The sequence below is a fragment of the Polistes canadensis genome, unplaced genomic scaffold (assembly GCF_001313835.1).
Source record: "Polistes canadensis isolate GaletaPanama2010 unplaced genomic scaffold, ASM131383v1 scaffold_271, whole genome shotgun sequence".
NCBI lineage: Eukaryota > Metazoa > Arthropoda > Insecta > Hymenoptera > Vespidae > Polistes > Polistes canadensis.
The window spans coordinates 80,178-103,143 of record NW_014569818.1 but is presented as its reverse complement, the minus strand read 5'-3'; the positions used below and the strand labels follow the sequence as shown (position 1 = coordinate 103,143).

General features: G+C 31.9%; 1 protein-coding gene across 4 annotated transcripts in view; it reads left to right on the top strand.

The window, feature by feature from the left end:
* LOC106790933 (putative polypeptide N-acetylgalactosaminyltransferase 9) overlaps positions 1 to 22,966 on the top strand; it is a 174,376-nt gene that overhangs the window by 84,838 nt on the left and 66,572 nt on the right. For 3 of the 4 annotated variants that reach the window (XM_014756209.1, XM_014756212.1, XM_014756211.1), the window contains exon 2: positions 18,992 to 19,087. The gene's annotated coding sequence lies outside the window, so the exon portion shown is untranslated. Of the gene's footprint in view, positions 1 to 8,422; positions 8,560 to 18,991; positions 19,088 to 22,966 lie in introns of those variants that run through there. The other variant, XM_014756210.1, reaches the window with a different exon arrangement.

The following is a 22,966-nucleotide window of genomic DNA, read 5'->3' as shown; positions in this document are numbered from 1 at the left end:
AACTTTTTTCGATTAAATGCCTAGATTCTAAGATACGGCCATTTTTACCCTTTTTCTCGTTACAGCCACATCGTATTGCAAAAAAGTTAGCACCATTCGATTCAGCGACGTCGAATTACCTTTGTATCAAACTGTCGAGAACTTCTACCTGAAAGTTTTTCCTTCACCTCTTATTGACTGGGCTAAAATATTATTTCGACATATTAATTTGTTCGTATTTTCTCTTTCGATATTATTATTTAAGAGCAATCATTTGCGAGCTTTACGATGGTAATCTGATCTAGCTTTGTCCTGCATAAGAAACTGCTTTCATAAAATATTATATATACAAAGTTACTTCGAATAGAAAGAGAATTAGGAAGCCAGTAAGCTAGATCATATTTCTGTTGCGATGTATACGCTTATCTTTTTTCTTTATTAAAAGTATTACTTCTAGTAGTCAAAGTTCTTTTGTCTTTCCGCATAACATAGTAAAACCTATCCTAATACTCATGTGTGTGAGTGTGTGTGTATGCTAATATACAAGAAATCCAAATTGATAGTACATAAATCTTCTTATTTCTCATCTTCCCAAATTGGGGAAATTTGTATTTAAAATTTTTAACGAATTTATTTATGAAAGTAATAGAAAGAAAAAAGTGGTATTAAAAACTCTTAAGATGTAATACCACTCTAGCGCTCGAAAAAATAGCATATTTATGAGAATATATTATGAAAATATGTTAAGTGCAAGACAAAATTCGTTTAGAAGACTTTATTATATAGATTTTCAACAAAATTCGCAAAATTTTTCCATTGCAGATTGTTACAAAATGGCAACGCCACAATTCAACAAAGCGAACCACGAAATCGAAAATAGCGTACCGCAAAAGTTCAACAGTGTTCGTGATACATATATAGGATTTAAACAATATCCCTTTATTTGTATATCAAAATATTGAACCTATTTATTTTTTCGATGAAAAAATTTAAGATAAAATTATTTATTGAAAGACAAAAATTTTCCTATATAACGTGAAATTTGTTAACCGATTGGATGTTAGATATATGATACCAAAGGAGTCGGATTTTCGATATTTACTTTCAATTTATTTCGGTGCACGTGATAGAAAAAGGGTTTTCACGAATCGCCAAATCTCTCGTTGGATATCGAAGGCTATTCTCAAGCCGAGTTCTCGATTCGCGAGAGAATGGTTAGAGGAAAGAAAGAGAAGGTTTCTAGATCTTGACTTTTGTGAAAACAGTTTGTAAGATACTGTGTGTCGGGTGTTATTCGTTATGGCACAGTCCCGAGGATTCTCCCGATTTCTTCTTCCGTTTGTATTTCTCTCCTTCAAAACGACAAGAAGAAGTTGTCTTCTTGTGCTACGTTCTCTCTCATAATTATAAATAATTCCAAAATTCGAGATTTGTTTTATGCGACACCATCGATTTATGGGAGGTATAACATTTTTAATGATATGTATTATTTTGTTATGAAAAAGAATTGAACTATTTGTGTAATATTTATTTCGTTTATTATTTTATTATTATTCGTTAGTTTATAGTTTAATATTACAGTATTTTAATGTACACGCCGGTATTTAAAATATTGCGTTACAAATTTTTATTTCAAGAAAACTTTTTTATTCTTAATCTCAAGACTCTTTATTGAAAGAAATTATTCAGACAAGAATTATCCCGTTTTAATAGGGAAAATGCTGCGTCTTCTTTTTTCTATTTAATGAAAAGTCTCAAGATAATGTCAATATTATACTTTGCTTATTTTAATAACAATCTACGTTTTTTTTGTTTGTTTAAATGACAAGATATTCTATGTATATAAAAGAAATAATAAAAAGAGAAGTAATTTTAGTCTGAATTATTTCTTTATGCGGAAACCAATAAAATATTAAAAGTTAAATGAAATTAACTCGAGTATATTTATTCGAACGTTATAATCAGTTTCGATAGGTAAACGGTGTATTCAAATTTTTATATAATAGAGATAAACTTATTGTGTTTTTTAGAGGAAAGCAAATTTGAGATATGAAATCGTTTTTCTATTATTCATTCGTACAAAAGAATACACGCGCAAATTTAGTTCAATTAAACAACGACGAGATGCAGACGAAGATAATGTTATTAAAAATTGATTAATAAACATTATTCTCAACCCCCCTCTTCCTTCAATATTGATTAAAAGATTATTTTAAATAAATTGACGATGGTGAGATAGAACCCACAGAAGAATAATAGTCTATTTATTATGAATATTATTTTCGATACACATATGTAACCTTCGGAAAATCATATTAAAAACATTCAATAAAAGAACTTTCGTTGTTGACATCGAGCTAGTTAAACGGTGGATTTCGAAGAGGAAGGTCTGCTGGATTTATACTGCGTGCTTCTTGACTACAATATACATTTCCTACGATTGATAATCAATCATTCAAGATATATCGAATATTCTAATATACTCTACTAATATTATCTATTGTTTAAATTAAACTAACATTTTTTTGTTTTTTTTTTTAAAGATTCCTGGCCAGTGATGACTTTGAATTGAAAATTTGCATTTAATAAAATATAATTATCGAAATTTTTCAATATTTGAGGTAATTGATTAATAGATACGTACATTGTATTATTCTTACTGTGAATTAAATTGATTACGATATTAAGAAATATTTGAATAACAATAATAAGAAAGGATGACCAATATTGTTAGATATTTGTTAAAAAGAAAGTTTATTCTTTTTCTCAATAATTGTCTTGTCTTCAATCTTTTATTCTTTTTCTCTTTTATTCTTTACTTCGTGCTGCGTTGGAATTCATATTATCATTCGTCGAACTTATTTTACCTGTCGGTCTTTTTTCTTAATGTCTTGGGGGCAAATTTCCCAGAAGTCGTGAAATAAGGTGGTACGATCGAGACCGGAATATGATTAGAAGGAACTTGGCCTTCTTATCTCGGAACACCCCCAGAGAAGATTCCATTATACTGTTCTCTCGAAAATGCTGGTCAAGAGGTTGACTGGGGCTCGTTCATTTTCTTTTTTTTTTTTKTTTCTTTCTCTCTCTTTCTTTCTCTCGTATCATGTCTCTTTTTTTCAATTTTATTTTCATTCGATTTTTTCTCTTTTTCACTTGCCAGACGCATTCCGAGGAACGTAAATAAATTATTAAAATATTTCGGTTAAGATCTTGCTTAAGCAATCTACGTGGGAGACACAAATAGAGAAATGCAAAATATTACTGCATTGTTAAAATCGATTTCTTTTAATTACGACTAATTTATATAGGAAATATTCCTCGTTTAAAAAATTTTATTACCTTTCCCTCCCTTCCCCTTTCCCGTATTACTTTAATTCTATTTTGTAATTACATTAATACAATTATTTGATATCGTATTTCGTTTTAATGTTCTTAACGCGATATAATTTTAACGCAATGAACGTTCTCATGTATTTAATAAACCAATTGCAATTTCATTTCTACCAAATAATGTTTTAGCTCATCTTGACAGGAGAGAAGTAAGCATCGAATAACTAATAACCTATTTCGACGGTCGGTGAACAATTTAGTAAACGCGTACTTCGAATAACCACCCAAACTTCCTCCCACCCTTCCGGACGAAGCACGAAGATTAACTATTGTAGTAACGTACTTGGAATATATTTGCATAATCCTGACTTTAATGTACGCCAACAGACTCGAGCCTATTAATCGTTGTGAAAGCTGACGCGATATGATGCGAAGTTGATTTCGGCGAGTTCATTAGTCATACCTTCGATTTTAATGAATTTATCTGCATATTAGTATAACAAGAAATTCATACCTACACACTTAACATAATATATATACATACAGGTAGGTAGAAAATTACATGAAAATATTTATCATTGATAAATGATATCGATTAAAACCTCTGATGGAATTTAATGTTCATTTATCTAACACAATATTTCCATTTATTTTTCAAACGTGAACTTTAAACTTTAGTAGACTTAACTTCAAAGCAATGTACGAATCATCGAATTCGATTAACAAAGATCGTAATTTATTGGAAACGCACGCGTCCGATATCTTAAATCGAAAGCGAAAGGGCATAGAATTTAATTAATCTCGTAATGCGGTGTTCTAATCGGACCAATGTGAGCCGCGTTAACCTATAAGAAGTTCTTCGCATTCACGTTCCTACCCTCTTGAAGATACCTGCTAAAGTTACTGGCGGTTTGCCGGCATCTTCTTGAAATTGTATCGACTAATTACGGGTACGAAGGTGCACAGCAAGAATTTGCTAATTGAAGTTGGGTTGGCATGCCTTCTAAGCCAGGACGAAATTACATTCGTGGAATGGTCGAAAAGAGAGGAAAACCAAGGAGAGTAGTAAAAGGTATAGAAAGGGAAGAGAGGGAGAGAGTGTGAGAGTGAGTGAGAAGAGGGAACAGTGGCAAAGGTATGGTTCTTATTAGAGGGTACCATCTGGCACCACTTATTGTGCTGTGATTCGTCCGGGAATATATTGCGACTTAAATATTATTATTTAAATGAGATATATCTTGAGAAAGTAATTTTTTTATCAAATTATATATTCCTTGGGATTACGTCGTTCGATCGTTTCCTTCTAAATTATTATTTCTAAATTCGATAATACTTTTTTTTAATAATTTGTTGTATAAGATAAACGACCGAGTTATTGAACCGAATAAGAAATTTATTCGAAAAAATAAAGTATATAAATTTGTGTATCGAAGTTAAATTATTAATAAATGCTAACAGAATGTTTAGAGAATGTACATAATGTTGTACATTATTAATAAATATTACACCGTAGACGAAGAATTGATCTATATTAAAGTTCGATTAATGAAATTATGAAAAAGTGTTTGAAGTGAGAAAGAAAAATGTCATAGTACGATAACGTCAGATCGGATTGCACGGAATGGTCGAACTATCGATTTCAAAGCGTAAGAGCGAACTCATGCTACTTTGCGTAGCGTAGGTGCGTTTATGTACGATGTCTCTTAGGCATGTGGAGCGTGAAGATGCCAGTGGTCTCACGCAAACATGTCGTCTACCGCCTGAAATTAGGAGAGCAGCTCACGTTGCGGCTGTTCTCGGATCGCCCCGACAATGGCTTAATTAATTTCACTCTGATCCCATTGCTCATAAATGGGTATCTTGTTACCGTAACTATTTTTGTTCTTAACAATGGGAAAAAGTTTTACTCGTGTGGTATCTCCTTCATTTTATTTATATTTTTATAATAATAATAAACAAGATTTCTTTTTTTTTCTTTTAGAAAAATTACTTCTACGATAATACAGTATACTTTTGATTTTTCGAACTCGTTAATTTCGTCGGTTTTCCATATATTTTATTTATATTAATATTAAATGATCGAGCGTTTCGAAAAAATAAGTTAGAATTATTTTTTTAAAAATCGTCCATCATCGTTGACACTTTGATGACGTATGATTTTAGATATATTTATTCGTTCGCAAACTGGTTTGAGGCTTTAAAAAATAAGGTTTTAATGAAATATTTAAAAATACATTTGACTGTGTTACGTTACTAAAGATATATCCTACGTTTTTATTCATTTTATTAAAAAATTTTCATCGCGTATCTCCGCAAACGCTCGTTATACCTACGTGCATATATACATACATGCATACATACATACATACATATTTGAGATAAAATCTGATAAAAGTCAACGTCACGTAACGATGCACTTTACACGAGGAACGTTTTCGAGATTGCATCAAATTTTCGTTTTCGTTACGTGAACGTCGAGTTACCTTAAAATTAGGTGAACGTCAAATTTATATAATTAAATTTCCCATCTATCTATTCCGTACCGCAAATTAGTTTCGAAGCATTCTAACATGCTGAGTGCTCGATTTATTCTCTTAAAAGTATATATGCGAATTACCTTTTTCGATTCAATTAAATCATATCTACATATTTACTGGATCAGATAAATAAGATTAAAAATCAAAGTACAAATAATAATATTAAATACATATCGTAAAGAGACCGTTCCAAGTTGATTCAAGAGTAGATTAATACAGTGAAATTATCCGGGAACTGTGTACATGTAGCTGGATCAATGTTAGATGTTTGAAGTTTATTGTTTATCTATTTCTATAAATACGTCTGTTTATTCTGACGGTAGCAATTGTTATTCGATCATTTTTATTCTTACGTCAATTATCATTAATAAGTCAATATTCCTGTTAACTAATTAAATCCTGAATTAGTTTGAATTTTTCCTCGTTGAATCATTTCAAGATAAGTTACGTAATTACATTTTTTTTTTTACTATATTCATGTATTCTAAATTAGATTTTATATACGAGTATACTTTAGCATATTTTTTTATTCAGTAATTAGTTTGCACAACAATTGCACAAATAAAAACTTTAAATAAAAATTTATTTTACTTTTTCCTATGGTTGATAAAACGCGAATAAATTCTACGGTTTTAACCGTCGGTCTAATATTTCGACAAATTAAAAATTTCTTTCATGATTTTTGTTATTAATACATAGAAAATAATGAAAGTTAAGTTGTTTTTCGTATGCACCTATTTTCCTAATAGCTTTACAATCCTATTACAAATACGGAAAATTATTTTCACTCTTTACATTTTATAAACTTTTCGTTGTTTCATTCAGCAAGCAGGTAATGCATTCATTGTTAGTAAAATTTTTAAATGAATCTCCTTTTTTTTCTTTTCTCTTTCTATGCCAATTATTTCAAGCGCAATAGAACTCGCGGAATTCCTTTCAAGTCGTATGCATTTTTTGTGCATCCGGAATTTGTTATCTTTTGTCTTAAAATAGAATTCCATTTGGTTAAATGTTTTGACAAGGAATACGAACCTTTTGTACTTCTCAGCTCGATCTATTCAATTCTTAAAAAAAAATGATCGTTTGTGTGTGTGTTCGAAAGATAAGATTAATTATTTAATAGGCATAAGTTTAATATCGAATTTCAATAATTTTATTTGTTACTATTTCTGAATCTTACCACTCATTAAACTTGTTACCAATCGTTTCCTTTCCCACTAAATTTTCTTCTTTAATCAAGAAATCTCTAAGTATTTAACGATAAGTAAACTGATCGATCGATCCGTCGAATCGGAATGTTTACAAGAAGAATATAAATATTTAATTAAAGAGTCAGAAAATAATAATGTATTCTTTACAATTAGTAGAATCTTTACGCAATTATAATTATGTGACTAATAATTACGATACTGTGATCACCATCCAATTTAATTATTTGCGATCAAATTATTGCAAATTAAAGTGCTCTGCTTCGACTTTTGAGTACCGTTCACTGAACATTAATGTTTTTCAATCAAATCAGTAAAAATGAATAAACCAATGATCTCGTTTATGTTTCATAACTTTCTTGCGCGTGTTTATTATTTGTTGTTTACCGTTATATCGAAATACCTATTGTAATATATTTGTTAATTTTATTTGAAATTTTCTATTTTAATGGAATCTGTTACCATTTCTAGCACATGACATATTATATAATCAAAGAGAGAACAAGAGAAAAAGAGAGAGAGAGATAGAGAGAGTGATTAAAGGATAGATAGATACTTTGGGTCACCGCATTGCATGCGTAAAGCATGTTGGACGACGATAATAATACTAACGTAACACGTCAAATCGTGAAATTAGTATTCGATTAGGTCACGTTCAACCTGGTCGATAATTAGCCAAGCCAAATTGTTTGTTCGACGATCTCGAGTTCGCATTGACAGGGCCGCTTGTATTTTAACACCCTAGTATTGAGAACGAGAGAGATAGAGTATCATCTGGTTTTGATCGATTGTTTAAAGCACGGGCAAGTTTAAATGGCCGATTTCAATTTTGTAGGAAATATTCTCCAACCCGTGCAATGCCCAATTGTGTGTGTATGTGTGGGAGATCATTGTTGCAATCGATCGTTAACAATCTAACGGGTTTAGTTAAGTGTGTCGGACGTTGATTAACTACGTTCCATTTGATTTGCGCGTATAAACGTAACGTGACGTTTGTAAATTATACCCGAGACTCTTTACATTCTGTGGAAATGAATTATTTTTTTTTCTGGTTCTTTACTTTTTTTTTTCTTTCTTTTTTTCGTTCGATCCTTCGTAAAAACTCGAATGGGAAACGACAAATCCGTTCGAGAATAAGAAGTATCCTATGTACATATTGATTATATTATACTTACGTTTATTCTCCTAATCCTAGTTCCCTTTTCTACTCTCATCATTTCCACTTCGTTCCCCTCCCCCCGTCTCTCTCCCCCCCCATCGTCTTTACTCGCTCCCATCGATAAGAGAAGAAATAAAAATCGAAAATCTTGGCAGGATTTTCTCCGACCTATCGACGTAAGAAGACGAGGGCGTTCAAGTGCGTTCACTTCGCTCTTGGGACGATAAAATCAAAGTTAAATCCACGTCGAATAGCAAGGACGCATTCAGCCAAGAAAGAAGCCTTTGCTAGATCGATATTTCGATATTTCCAACAGAACGGAACTGAACCGAACCGAACCGAGCCGGTGAGCTTTTTTTTTTTTTGGTTCTATCTTTCTATCCTTAAACCACCATATACCAACCAACCAACCCCACCCACTACCCCACCGCTGTGCTTACTCGTTCTACGTCTTTTGGGTTACGCATTTTGCTCGAGGCAATCGTTCTTTCGAACGAGTGAACCTCTCATGACACACACGTTCATTCTCATCTTATGAGAAAAATCATAAATCATTTTATCTATGCATGATATAATAATATACGATAGAAGGAAAAAAGAAAATCAACGAAACGCGTTCAATACTATTTTATCGCGATGCTAATATAAGTATAACATTATTATATTCTTTTTCTATTCGAATAAAATATTTAATTAGCTTTTTTTTTTTCAAAGATAAATCATCATTTTCATTTTTTTTCTCCCAACGTTCGGATCAATCGCAAACTTTTCTTATTCGTTGTAGAAATCACGAATCGAATCCCAAGAGAGTCACAAGGAAAATAAGAAATGTTCGTTTGTTATATTTATTTTTTTTAATCTAGTAGATATAATAAGGGATTGTCTGGAAAGTTTCTGACAACTTATAAATATATATATATATGTATATATTATAGTTTCGATTTATATTTTTACACCGTACATTCATTTCGTTCAAACTTAACACGAATATTTTTAGATAATCCAATACTTTTACCGTTGTATTGTAATTAAGTTAGAAGACAAATTTATATTTATTAAAAATATTAATCGAATATATATATGTATACACATATAAATTATTATTAACTATTAAAGCAACACCACCAATACTTTCTGCCAATAGGGAAAATACATACTGTATCAAGTTTCTTCAAGTTACTTGTTACATACTCGACAAGAGTGGTAAGGGATTGGGATGGGAGGAGAGAGAGCGGGGGGAGGAAGGGAGGGGGTGCTTTAGTGGTAACCAGCTTTATCAGCCAATTAGCTGCATTTCTGTCAGGGGTCAATTCCTAATCTCCGAACAGCATGTATATCCCGGTATTATCTCGTCTGAACATAATTAAGGTAATAATCGTTAGTAATATCGACTGATTCGAAATTATTATATCGGAAAATTGTAAACGAAACTGAAACTACGCGAATAAATATTATCTCTCTTATATTTGTTCTAACAAACAAATTCTATTGATAACCTTTAAGGAATGATCTTTTTCGTTCTCGATAAACGTTATCGGATTTTGTCGTCTATGTAATACTGTTATACTACTTGGAAAAGATCTAAAGAAAGAAACATAAAAAGAAAAAGACAAATAAAGAGAGAGAGAGAGAGAGAGAGAGAGAGGGAGAGAACAAAAAGAGGTAGAGAGAAACTAGTCAGACTTTTCATTCTTGTATGTAACTTACGTAAGTATGTTGGTAGGTGTACTTACTTGGACACTTGGGCGAAGGTTTTATCGTTACTGGTACCTTGGACTTTTGTGGCCATCGACCCGGTCATTCTCCCTCGATTCTCTCTCTCTCTCTCTCTCTCTCTCTCATTCTTTACGTTTCACTTCTTATCTTTCTTCTTCGTGCGTGCGACACGGAAGAAGATCCCGAACGATAAAGCTTCCTGTGACTGCCACTAACGAACACATCCGCCTATCGATCGTTACTACTTAAAGGACAACTTTGATGCTTCGAATCGATCGATAAATTCGTCCTCCTCCTTTTATCGGCTTAATTGTAAATGATACTTATAGAAAAATTTATTGGAAATTAAATTTTGTACACATCATCGACAATTTATGGTAAGAAATCAATTTAAAAATAATTAATTACAATTTTTGAGTCAGGATATGGTTTTACTCAATCGAAATAAGTGTAATGTCGTGTACCTATATTATTATTTTCTTGAGTATAATATTTTTTCTTTTTTTTCGGGGGGGGGGTGTGAGGGGAATGCAAAATTTGTATTAAAAATTTGACAGGTAATTTGAACGGTTGTTGTATGTCTAGCGGTTAATAATAATTTTTAACGAAAACAAAAATTCTCATCGTCTTTCACGATGCCGAGAAAATGATCGAGTAGAATCGAGTTCATAATAAATACAAATAAGATTATGATTGATATGAGAGGATATCGCTCGTCATTTCCGTAATAATTATTTATAATTTATGTATTCTTATTTAATCACAGTCTTACGAATCACGGACGGCGATTGGTTTTCTTTTTTTAAACTTCCCGTCAATTTCAACATCATGTTATTGTTAGACGAGTCTAACGATTTTTTAAAGTTAGTTGCGTGTCTGCAATAAGATAAAATATTTCGTAAATACATCTTTACGTACAAAATTACTACTGTAAATATGTATTTGGAAAAAAGACATAAAATAATGAACGATCAATTGAAATAATAATTCGAAGCTAGGAATTATTTTCAAGATAATTCAAATGGAAGATTATCGATAGAACATTGTAAACGTTTTCGTATTTCTGACGAATCCATGTACACATATACATACTCCCTGACAATTATTTTGACATCATTTAAATAAAAATTGTAAATCATTCAAATAATAATTTTAATCTAGATATGATATTATTTTACTTTTGTGTGTGTGTTTTTTTAAATTAACGAGGAAAAGAGAAAGAGTTTAAATTGAATACAGTTAATATAATACTGCGAACGTTATCGTATCTTGGCTGAATCCAAATACATGCATGTGTACACGCCCATATATATAAATATATATGTATATTCTCTTTCCATTCTCTTGTCACACACATATATTCGCATGTATCTTTCGGAATGCTCATCGCCTCGGAATAATCCTACACGAAGATATGCTCGACTCGCTATGGAGAATGCGAATGCGATTTGGTAATAGGTTACGGTTTGGAAGAGGTATAGTTGCTATCTTGGTTTAAATCGATATGCTGCTCACGTTGACTCGTAATAATCCGCTTTGCTGATAGAATGATGGAAAATCGGATACTAATAGGCGTATCTGCAAAAAAAAACTAAACCTTTTTCTTCTTCTTTCTAACCCCGCCTCCTTTCTTTTTGTTTTTTAAAATATCGAGATTGAAAATTGAATGGAATAACAGGATCGGATGATTTTGGTGGAATGGACGAACCGAATGATCGGTCATCTGTTGTTATAAGTTAAACAAATAAAAACAATAAAAAAGGAAAGAGACAATTGAGGTGAAAAGAAACGATCGATAGGGGAAATAAGTAATTTTTCTTTGTCCCTTATCACTCTGTCGAAGGGTAACACCCTGGACGTGGGTAAACACATTGTTTGGATCAACAAAATGCCTACTACTTTAGCAGTGACATCCTTTTTTTCTTTTTTCACTCTGTGTTACCCGGAAAGCAACACGTAAAAGAACATATCCACGTTTTTTTCTTCTCTTTTTCCTTCCTAGTTCACGGTGACAAAAATTGCTTCCTTCATTTTTCACAAAGAATATATGATAAAACAGGATGGGAAAGGGAAATAAACAAATTTTTTCTCTACGTGTTGCTTTTTCCTATCTTTTTCTTTTTTCCTTTTTATACAAAGTTAAAAGCTTTTTGTAACGAACATGCGAAATTATCACTCTGTGTCGTTTTATCGAAAGAAACAATTTTTCTTTGACACCGGTGCGTCATCAAAATCCAGATTTCCATGCAATTCCGTATAGCTCCAAACCAGTATTTGTTAAAGTGGAAACAAAATGAGAGGAAAGATCGTTTCGTCGCTTTTAGAGTCTCGCTCTTAATTTCGTTAATAAAAGTCGAAGAAGAAATCATCAGGATCGGGATATAAAAATTCGAAACAGGGAGTACCAACTTAAGGATGCTAATATCGTCCGAAAAGAAAATAGTATTAATGAGGATCAAAGACTCGAAACGAGTGCCATCTAAAATCCATACTTTTTTTCTTTATTTTTTTTCTTCTCAGGTTTAGTCTGCTATTTTAAAGTCGGATATTTAAAATCAAATTATTTCAAAGTCGTAACTAATTCACGAAGCTGTCCTATGACCAACGGTATTAACTAATAAAAATCGGAATAGTTAACTAGGATTTGCACAAAACTTAAACAGGGATACTGACATTGTAAAATAACAAGTATTAAACAGGATCAAAGAGTCAAAATGTTGATAACAAAAACAATGCCTCTCAAATACCATATACTCCAATAAACTTCATTTTTAGTAATTTTTATTCTCGGTTTGCAATTTTAATGTCTTTTTTGATCAAACACTAAATACCAAACTAGCTTAAGAACATTAGTTATTCTCTAATCAATCCTTTGACCAATGATATACTAAAACAAATTACAATGTTACTTTAATATCCTTTTATACTAGTTAAACGAGATAATAAAATTAAAATTGTAACAATTATTAATGTACAACTCGTTATAATTGAATGAAATATAACCCATCAACCGATGACAAATATTTACCAGTGAAACAATGAAGCTTATACGACGTTGAGAGGCGTTATCATCTTATGACGATGTGAAGGATTAAGTTTCAAGCATCAAGCATCGTCATAGTAGAGCTTGCACTTTGCACTCCTGCTTAAGGTACTCAAAGTGATATCTGCTCAACGTTTATGCTCCAGATCGACCTTTTCTCTCGTTTCTTTGTCATCTTATTCTCTTGATCCTAACACCTTTTTCGTTGTTATACTCTTACTCGTAAATATTTGCACTAGACGTGCTTCGCATTTTAACGGGAGGTCGTTTTATATATCGTACCAAGTGGATTCCAGTCAGGCGTAATTTATCCCCCACCTCCAACCTCCATCTTTCTCTCTCTTACTCTTTCTTCTATCTCTTCATCTATCTATCCTATCTATCTATCTGTCTCTCACTCTTTCTTTCTCCTTTCGTTCGTTGCAAGCATAGACCGTTAAGAACACGAAATCCAGTTAATCCGTACAAGCGGATACACTACTCGAATTATCTCGCCCGTTTCGCGTCTCCTCTTTTTACCTCTTTCGCAAGTCTTTTCTTCCGTATCCTTTAGAAAACATTATTTTAAGAAAACTAAGACACCCGAGTGTTCCTTTTTATTTCTTCTCCTTTATTATTTTTATTACTCTTTTAATATCATCACTCAGCTGATCAAGAAAAATTCATAGAATTGTCTCGACAAGATATTTCATCGATCGACGAACACTCCGGTTTCTTTATTTCTTTTTTTCTTGTTTTTTTTTTATATCTACTCGTTTAAATAAGAAATAAGATGGAAGAGAGGGGAGGTAGGGTAGAGGTAGTGAAATATACTTGAAAAGTAAAATACTACCACCGTTAGTTCCTCAGTGCATCCTCTTTCTACCTACGATCTCGCAAAATCTGATGTGTGTATGCGATTTTGTATGTACATAAAATAGAGAAAGAGAGAGAATGAATGAGTGAGTGAATGAGTGAGTGAGTGAGTGAGTGAGTGAGTGAGTGAGTGAGTGAGTGAGTGAGTGAGTGAGTGAGTGAGTGAGTGAGTGAGTGAGTGAGTGAGTGAGAATAATGGACCACCGCTAATTACAGTAATAATGGTCCCCCTTAAAGTGACGGAACTTTTAATTATTTGCTTNAGTGAGTGAGTGAGTGAGTGAGTGAGTGAGTGAGTGAGTGAGTGAGTGAGTGAGTGAGTGAGTGAGTGAGTGAGTGAGTGAGTGAGTGAGTGAGGGAGGGAGAGAAAGAGAATAAAATAGAACTTGAGTTTTCGGTGAATTATGTATGACAGGTATCCACCATCTGTCGCAGTAACTTCGAAATATTTCACGACGCAGCTTTTTACTGCGTCAAAAAGACTTTGCTTTTTTATTCATTTAATTATGATAATAACAACAACAATAAAAAATTAATTTTTCTTTTTAAATTTTCATTTAAAATACTCGTATCCTAAATGAACGAATAATAATGTCTAGCAATGAATTTCGATTGGTACGTTCGATTGATGAATTAATTGATTCGATGAACGGATACTTTTATTTTTCTTCGGTTCGATCTCTCGTTTGTCTTGTCGTTACTTTTTTTCCCTCAATCCTCCCTGGCTCGCTTCAACGCTTCTTTCAGTCCCTTCCCGATCATTCTCTCCCCGCACACTCCCCTTTTACACTTCTTTCTTCGTTGCGAAAGGGGAAAGAAAGATAAAACAAAAATCGACCGTGTCACCGTTAGCATGAACCGGTCTGTTCGGGTTTCATTCGAGATACCAAAGTACAGCATCTTCTCGAGACCGACGCTCTTAAAGGCATCAATTTGCGAAGGACAAGTGTGTGACGGTGACAAATTGCTTGGATCGTACTTGGAGATTGCTGTCCGTGAACCGAGTTGTTAGCCGATCCTTGCTGAAAAACCTGTTCTATCCTACGGGAAAATGAATTCTTATTTTTTTTTTCTTTTTCTTTTTTTGCTTTTATCGATTCCTTCACTATCACCATCTTCTTACTTATTTTCCTTCTTCTTATCTATCTTCTTTCAATTTCTTTTTCTGGGGAAAATTTTGATATCCAAATTGACGAACCCGTTATCTCTGTGTGTCATTAAAATAAGTCGCCAAGCAGTTTCCGTGCAAACTCAGGAATTTACTTTTAGCTTTTTGTCCTCGTCTCTTAGGGTCTTTTTCTTTTTTCTCTCTCAGGAAGAGAAAAGGGGTTGATCTTTTCTTTTTTTTTTCCCCCGTTATAAGGGCGAACGCCTGTATGGAATAAGTTTCGCGTGCCTGGAGGCTATGGCGATAAAAATTCACCCACTCGGTGTACTTCTTCTTTGTTCTTAAGGCACAAGCTGTGCGAGGGAAAGAGAGAGAGAGAGAGAGTGAGCGAACGAGAGAAAGAAAAAGAATGAGTGAATAGGTGCGGGAAAAGCGGTGGAAGGCGGGGTAGGGGAGGAGGTTTAAGGAGAAATTCCAAGGGGATTTAGGGAAACGCGAAAGTTTGTTCGGGCAATGCGCCATTAAATTAAATTACAGGAAAATGGCTGGTACGAATTTTCCAGCCGCCGGTGCCACCGTGCCATGTCGATGTCTGTAAAGTAAGACAAAAAATTGTGACATAACACGTATATAATATTATATATAATACGTATCGTTATCATCCATTATCCATATATAACTTACGACACATTATAATAATTTATTGATTGACAAATTAATCGACGGAAACTTAAAGATTTAATATCGTGATCTCCTTTTTCCTAGCTCGTAAATAGTATCTTGAACGATGGTACACTCAAAGGATATAAATTCTAACCGTAGAAATAATCCATGAACCAGCTGGAAAATCAAAGATTCAAGGAATGGAGGAGGTTAGCATTCTGTTTATACGACCATAAATCGTGGTTTCTGTACTTGAAGGCTTAGATATCCTGCAAAAGTATTAACAAAGCAAAGCAAGGCAAGGCAGGGCAAAGCAAAGCAAAGCAAAGCGTAGGATATCATTAGGGTAGATTTAAAAGTACATAAAAGGAGTATAAATTGTCTTATATGTGCACACATACACATTGTTATAATAATATATATACACGTATATACGCTCGACTTTTTTGCCAAAAAAACAAATCGATAAATGTATATTTCTTTTCTTCTCTCTTTCCTCCTCCGTTTTTTCCTCTTCTACTGGGTTAACGACTCGAACGATTTCACACGATTTAGAAATCCCTTCTATTCTGTTCCTTTCTCGAATGGTGGCTATTCTTTTTAGCATTAGTGTTATTCTTCCTCGTCGGCCGACTAGGATTACCAGAGTAAGAAGAAAGTAGCGTCGTATTTTACGGAGTCCTCTTTCCTTCCTTCCTTCCTTCCTTCCTTCCTTCCTTCCTTCTCAATGGGCCCACCACCCCTCATTTTCTGTTACCACTCCCCTTTATACTTGCTAGCAACCACTTGCTTGTATTACGAAGCTCGGTCCTATTACTTACCAGTACATTAACATAGTACATCGTTAGCATTCCCTCGGATCTCGCGTTTGCAGTTCGGTGAGTCCGAGAAAATCGCAGTTTATATCTTTGCCTCTCGTATTTTGCTTCGTCGCATCGAGAGAAAGGCTACGTTCCAAGAGAAACGGAAGTAAGAAGAAACGCTGGGGAAGGAGATTGGCTTGCTACGTTGGATTATCCGCGGGGGTTGATCGAAACAACGAAGCTCTCTCTCTCTCTCTCTCACTTTTTTTCTTATTTTCATCTTCTTTCTACGATTTTATTTTATTTTGCTTTTACTTTTCTTCAGTCTAAAAAAGCTTTATAAGCTACTCTACTATTATTATTACTACTACTACTACTACTACTACTACTATTTCCGGTATCTTTTTAAACGATTTTCGTATACGTAAATACTTGTTTTAATTTTTTTTTCTTTTCTAGATTTGAAAACAAAACGTCTATGTAGTAGGTATGATTAAGAAAAGCTGCTAATAGTAGGAAAAGATAATCGATGAAAGGAAAACGATACTATTTCTATTATTTTGTTTCTTTTTCTTTTTTTTTATTCGTTCTATTTATTTCCTTCGGTGTATTATTCGAACAAGTGATTTTTAAAGTATAAAGATGAAAGATAAAAAGAGGTTAAAATATATACAAAAAGATATCATGAATTTGTCATTTCAATTCCACGAGTTTCTATCGATTACTCCTTCCCATTCTTACTTGTTATTGCAAAAAGGAAATATTACGGTGATATAGAGAGAAAGATAATACAAAGAGGAAGAAGGAAGAAGAAGTTTGTATTTTTAGATTATTAATCGTAGCTCGTTTACTGTTATCCTTCTCTCTACAACGCTTATAGTACAGTAACAGAAAGCTTCGCCTTTTCTTTTTTTATTCCTTTTTTTTTTTTCACCAACGCGACAAGATAAACAAGGATTTTTTCCCCGACCGTCTTTCAAGAGTAAATAAAGTAGCTTTTAGAAAAAGTCAACTTATGTATATATATATGTGTGTGTATATATACATTTATATATTTATTTATGTACGTTGAATCTCTACTCGAGACAAGTAAATATTTCCGATGTGAATTTAACAGAAATAGTACTTACTATTTTTGTCAAGTTATTTTATTCTTATTAATATACTTTATCAAAAGTACTTTACTTTACTTACCAACTGTACATTATGAATATTTCATATTAAATATATTAACGTCTCTATCGTTTCCGTTCAACGGTTAGTTTTTAATGAAAAATTCATTTATGTACTCCCCAACGATTTTCTTCCTTTTTTCCTTTCGCAAATTACTGTACCTGAGATATCGCGAGAGGTAGCCACGTTTATCGTCCTTGCGTGTTACTAAAATCTGAAGAGATCTGACTGATAATATGACGGCTCGTTTCAATCCTATTTGCATCCAAGTCCTACTATTCGAAAGAAGCCTTCTTAGAACTAGATTGAATTTAAACATTTCGTTTATCTATACTTATGTACATATAAATAAGTACACATGTACCGTTGCTCATTTATCTTATAATACATGGAGATGTATAATTTGATAGCCGTGATAATGAACACGTAGATCTGATATAATTTAGAAAAATATTAAAAATAATATATCTTAAGAAATAACTTTTTCACATTACTTTATAGCAACTTTTCGAAATAAAATATATATAGTACATTAAAAAAAGAAATATTTTCTGAATTAATTAGAAACTGCAAACTGCACTTTGACAGCATAAAACTCGCCTTTCTTTTTTTTTTTCTTATTATATATTTAATTAATGTATAGAATGTGGAGAAGGACAGACCTTATATGTAAAAATAAGTCGATAAAAAAATGGAGGATAAAACATTTTTGTTGGTCGTGGTCTCGTATTTGAAAAAAATCGCGTATGCAAATTTCTTATGTAAATAATCTTTTCAATAATTTATCAATTACAAATATGGTCTTTCGTTAACATGTTTGTATTCTCACAGTCCTCTGTGTGTTATGTTTACATATTGGCTTCAGCCGCGCGACTTATATCATTTAAATACGTTCAGTTTGTTTCTATCCGTCGACCATGCGCGGTCCTGTAATGTGATCGTCGAATTTATTGAATAAAAGTTAAGTGCGAATCTTTTCAACGATTGTCAAAAATCTTACGACAAAAAAAAAGGTATTTTAATTAAGAATCTTTTTAACGTTATTTCCTTGTAAACGTACCTCTTTTTTTTCCTTCAAAATACTCAAAATGTTCCTCTTTCTTCAAACTTATTTCACGTGAAAATTACATAATTTATTATTAGATCTTATTAATAATATCAATTAATGGGAAAATAGTCGCACTAATAATAAACTATACCTACAATACACTTAAGCTAAAAGTATTCAACACTCAAAGAGTTAATTACACATCGTTCTCTCGATTTTAAACGATTTTAATTATAAGTTATAGAAATATTTAATTGTTGTTGTCGAATATATTCTTCCTTTTTACTTCTTTTCAAAGATATTTATTTTATCGTTAAATGTCTCGTATTGTTGATTGATAACATTAACCCTTGATTGATTTGATTTCAGGTCCATCCGGAGAGAACCGATCCGTACTCTTCTCCGATAATTTGCTGTTCGCATTGCCAATATCATTGAACCCAAGTACTCTGGAATGTTAACGAGGTAAAGTGCGCGTTTCTGTCTCTTCCTATCTCTTGTATGCAGTGAAACAGAAAGAAAGAAAGAAAGAAAGAAAGAAAGAAAGAGAGAGAGAGAGAGAGAGAGAGAGAGAGAGAGAGAGAGAGAGAGAGAGATACAATTATGCGAAGGATCTTGAATGGGTCTCGTGGTTTTGATAACGAAACTCTGACGAGGATATTAATGTTCACGAAAGAAAATGGTTTTAATAAGTTCGCCGACGTAATGAAAAGCATTCATATATAATAAAACTTTTTCTGCGGTTGGTGACGCTTTAATTGAACGGCGCTTCGTGTAAGGCAGGCAGGCAGGCAGGCAAGCCCTCGTCTGGGTTCATCTTTTCTTCTCTCTTTCTTTATTTCTTTCTTTCATTCTTTGATTCTTTTTCTCACTTTCTTTGCATATATATTTTCCTATGAATATATATATATATTTTTCTTTTACTAAAATGTAACACTATTAAAAGACGTTGAAAATGATTCTTCCTTTGAAATTGTAAGAGTAATTGAGAATTAATGAATTATTTTTTTAAGTATTCATTATGGAAAGTAACGTTATGATAAGTAAAAAAAAACAAACAAAATCCACTCAAAGTCCTACACGTTTATATTTAAATTTCATTTCAATATTTAAATCGTTTGGTTTTTTTGACATATACTAGCCACATAATTATATTTTAAATCTTTAGATTTAAATCTNTATTTTGTATCTTTAGTTATATAAATCGAATATGAGATAAATTTAAAAGATAAGAATAATGTCAAGTAAAAAATGATACGTCTAATAATAAATTACTTCAAAATCGAAGGTATTTAGATAACAATTGAAAAAAATCCATCAGAAACGTTATCGAGCGCGTTCAAGTGCAAAGATCTTTATATTTATTCATTTAATTTTAATTTAATTTAATTTAATTTAATTATTTATATTATGAACTGCTAAGGATAAATTGGATCGTACGAAGAAAAATATGATAAAGATTGATAGATTGAAAATTTTCATAGTTATTTTCGCAAATAAAGACAATTGGTTCTCATTTCTTCGGTTTCATTTCGCAACCATCTGCGTTCGTCACGACAGCTGGCAAATTCATTAATTTTTCATTGACTTTTCTATCATATACATTTCACATATTTGGATAATTTGAAAATAGTTGAATAAATGGTTTATGTATTGTGATGGTAATATTTGTGCAAAATGAACGATCAATAATCTTTTGCTACATTCTATATAGAAATTTTCAATTAATAGTCTTTTTACCATTTATACCCTTCAGAGAATTTATTATTAATAGATTATTTTTGTAATCACTCGAACAACGAATCAAAGTAATTAATATTCTATTTGTTACTCATGTTACATTTGGTTTACAGATTTAAATGACGAATTTTACTAGACGGCTATTGTTCAATTACGTAAAAGTACAAATTAATTAAACTATCTTAATTATGTTAGTAATTAATTAATTTAACGTTCGTATGGTATGGATATTTACAACAACTTCTAAAATTAAAATAGACGCGTGTGCTAATTAGTCAAGTCAGGTTGAGAAAAAAAATACGTTATATAATATTTATTTTATATTTGTTATATTTCCTTTTTTACTTTTAATATCTATTACTCTCTTGTATATGATTACGTTACAATTTGATTATCTTCGTGGTACTTTTTTTTAACATTTTTTTTTATCTCTCAACGTGTTCGATGTTCACATTAAAGCATTGAAAACATCTATTTACTTAAAAAAAAGAATTTGTACAAGTTGCGTATTATCTGATTAGAAAGTCAATGATAAGAGATAAGAAGATAGGTTGATTTAGTTGCTGTACAAAATTCTTTTGTATCGTTGTAGAATATAATTAGAAGTCATTTGGAAATCACGGTATAAAGTCTTTTTGCTGTCTAATTTTCATTACTTCAAATTTCGTTCAAATAATAAAAAAAAAAGAAAAAGGTTATTATCAGGAGAGAAACGAGAGAATTTATTCAAGGCAAGTGTTTTAGTGTGTTTTCCTTTTGTAAATTTGCTAAGAAATTTTTAGAATATGCCCCGAGTGCTTTCTCGCGACTTTGAACTTTATATTTAAATCGCTTTACTGTTAAAGTAATTAAAGTAAATATCTTTTTTTTTCTTTTCTTTTTATATATATTTTTTCTTCTCTTTTCTTTTAATTTATTTAATGCATTTTTGCGTCCGTCGAATATTGAAATAAACGACCAGCTCGGAACTTGATCGACCAATAATATTGCTAAGAACTTTTCTCTCTTATAAATGATAATATGATTGAATTTTCTTATTAACATTTATCCGAGCCTTTAATTTATATTTTCCTTCTTTAGAATGTTTGTAAATTTATTTAAAAAAATTTTTCTTTTGTCTTAAAAGAAAATAGATCGACTCGAACGAGGAAATTTCATTAGTCAGTTAATAAATTAACCGTTATTTAGATACGAAAAATTTGTTTGTTTCACTTATTTACCGCGAATATTAGATCATTTATTTGCATAAATTCTATTATTATTAAAAAAATGTTACGAAAAACGGATTTCGGTGTGTTTTAAACTGGTGGAAAATAATATGAACGAGTAAAGAAAGAATTTCTTATTATTTCGTAAAAGGATATTTATTTATATGATAAATTCTCGTAGTAATATTGTAATAAAAATATATTGTAGCGATTTCGTTTAGAATTAGGTTACGATTAATAGAAAACAAGTAATATATACAGTTTGTTCGTAATATGTAAATATAAAACGCGACATAAACCGCGAGATTTTATCAAATATCTATTTACGGGGATAAATTTTCTCTACTCGTATTATAATTATTCATAAAAGTCGAATGATTTTAAAAGAATATCATTTTGATTAAATTTTTCTACAAAATTGCTATGAATAAATGATATCGCGAATAAAGGAAAGTCAAATACGTATTCTAGATAATGAAGACATATTCAGCGACGCGTAAATACGGTTAGCGATGAAAAGGAAAAAAAAGAACCAATTTAAATAAAGTTTAAATTTATCCGTAATAATTATAATACCGTATTTGAATCGACAATCATCGATAGCACAAGTATGTCATCGATAAGATGTTATATTTCTTACGCACTTTTCCAACTAAACGTTTTGCGTTTAGTTTAATGTATCACAACGATATTTCTTTGTTCGTTTGTCAAATCGTATATCAACAATTTGTATTCTTTATCTACGAAAAGATAACAAAAAAAAAAGAAATAAAAAAGGAATGGGGAAGAAGGGAGATAGTAGTCACGTTTACGTGGAAATAAATTCACGACTCGTCTTGATATGTCGCGTAGTTAAAGTTAAATCCATTTAAAAAAGTCTTCCTTTAAAAATGAAAATTAAGCGACTCTGAGCGTGAGAGAGAGTCGTATTAGTAGCGTTAAAAAGGAATGAAAGAAAAGCGTCGGACGCTTTTTGAATTATGAAAGCGGAACACCTATATCACATTCGTGAAAACGTTTTCTCTCATTTTGCAAATGGCTTCCGGAGTCTTTAGTAGTTTGGTACATTCGTAAGGCAGGACAATGTAGCCAGCGGCATGTAAGTCCTGTGGAAAGGATCCATGTCTCTGAAACAGCCGTTTCTTCTTTCATTTCTCCTCGAATCGCATCACTCGTGCTACTCGAGACAAATTCTTTTTTTCTTCTTTCTTTTTTTTCTTTCTTTTTTTTCTTTCTTGTCTTTTATCACTCGAGAGAGTGAGAGTTTCGTATTCTAATTCCACTCCCTCGATGTTTTCTTTCCGACGGGTAGTAACTCTCTTCGTTTTTAAGCTTTGCTTCTTTTTTTTTTCTTTCTTTCTTTTTGTTTTAATAAAAATTTCAGTGTTTTCGTCCC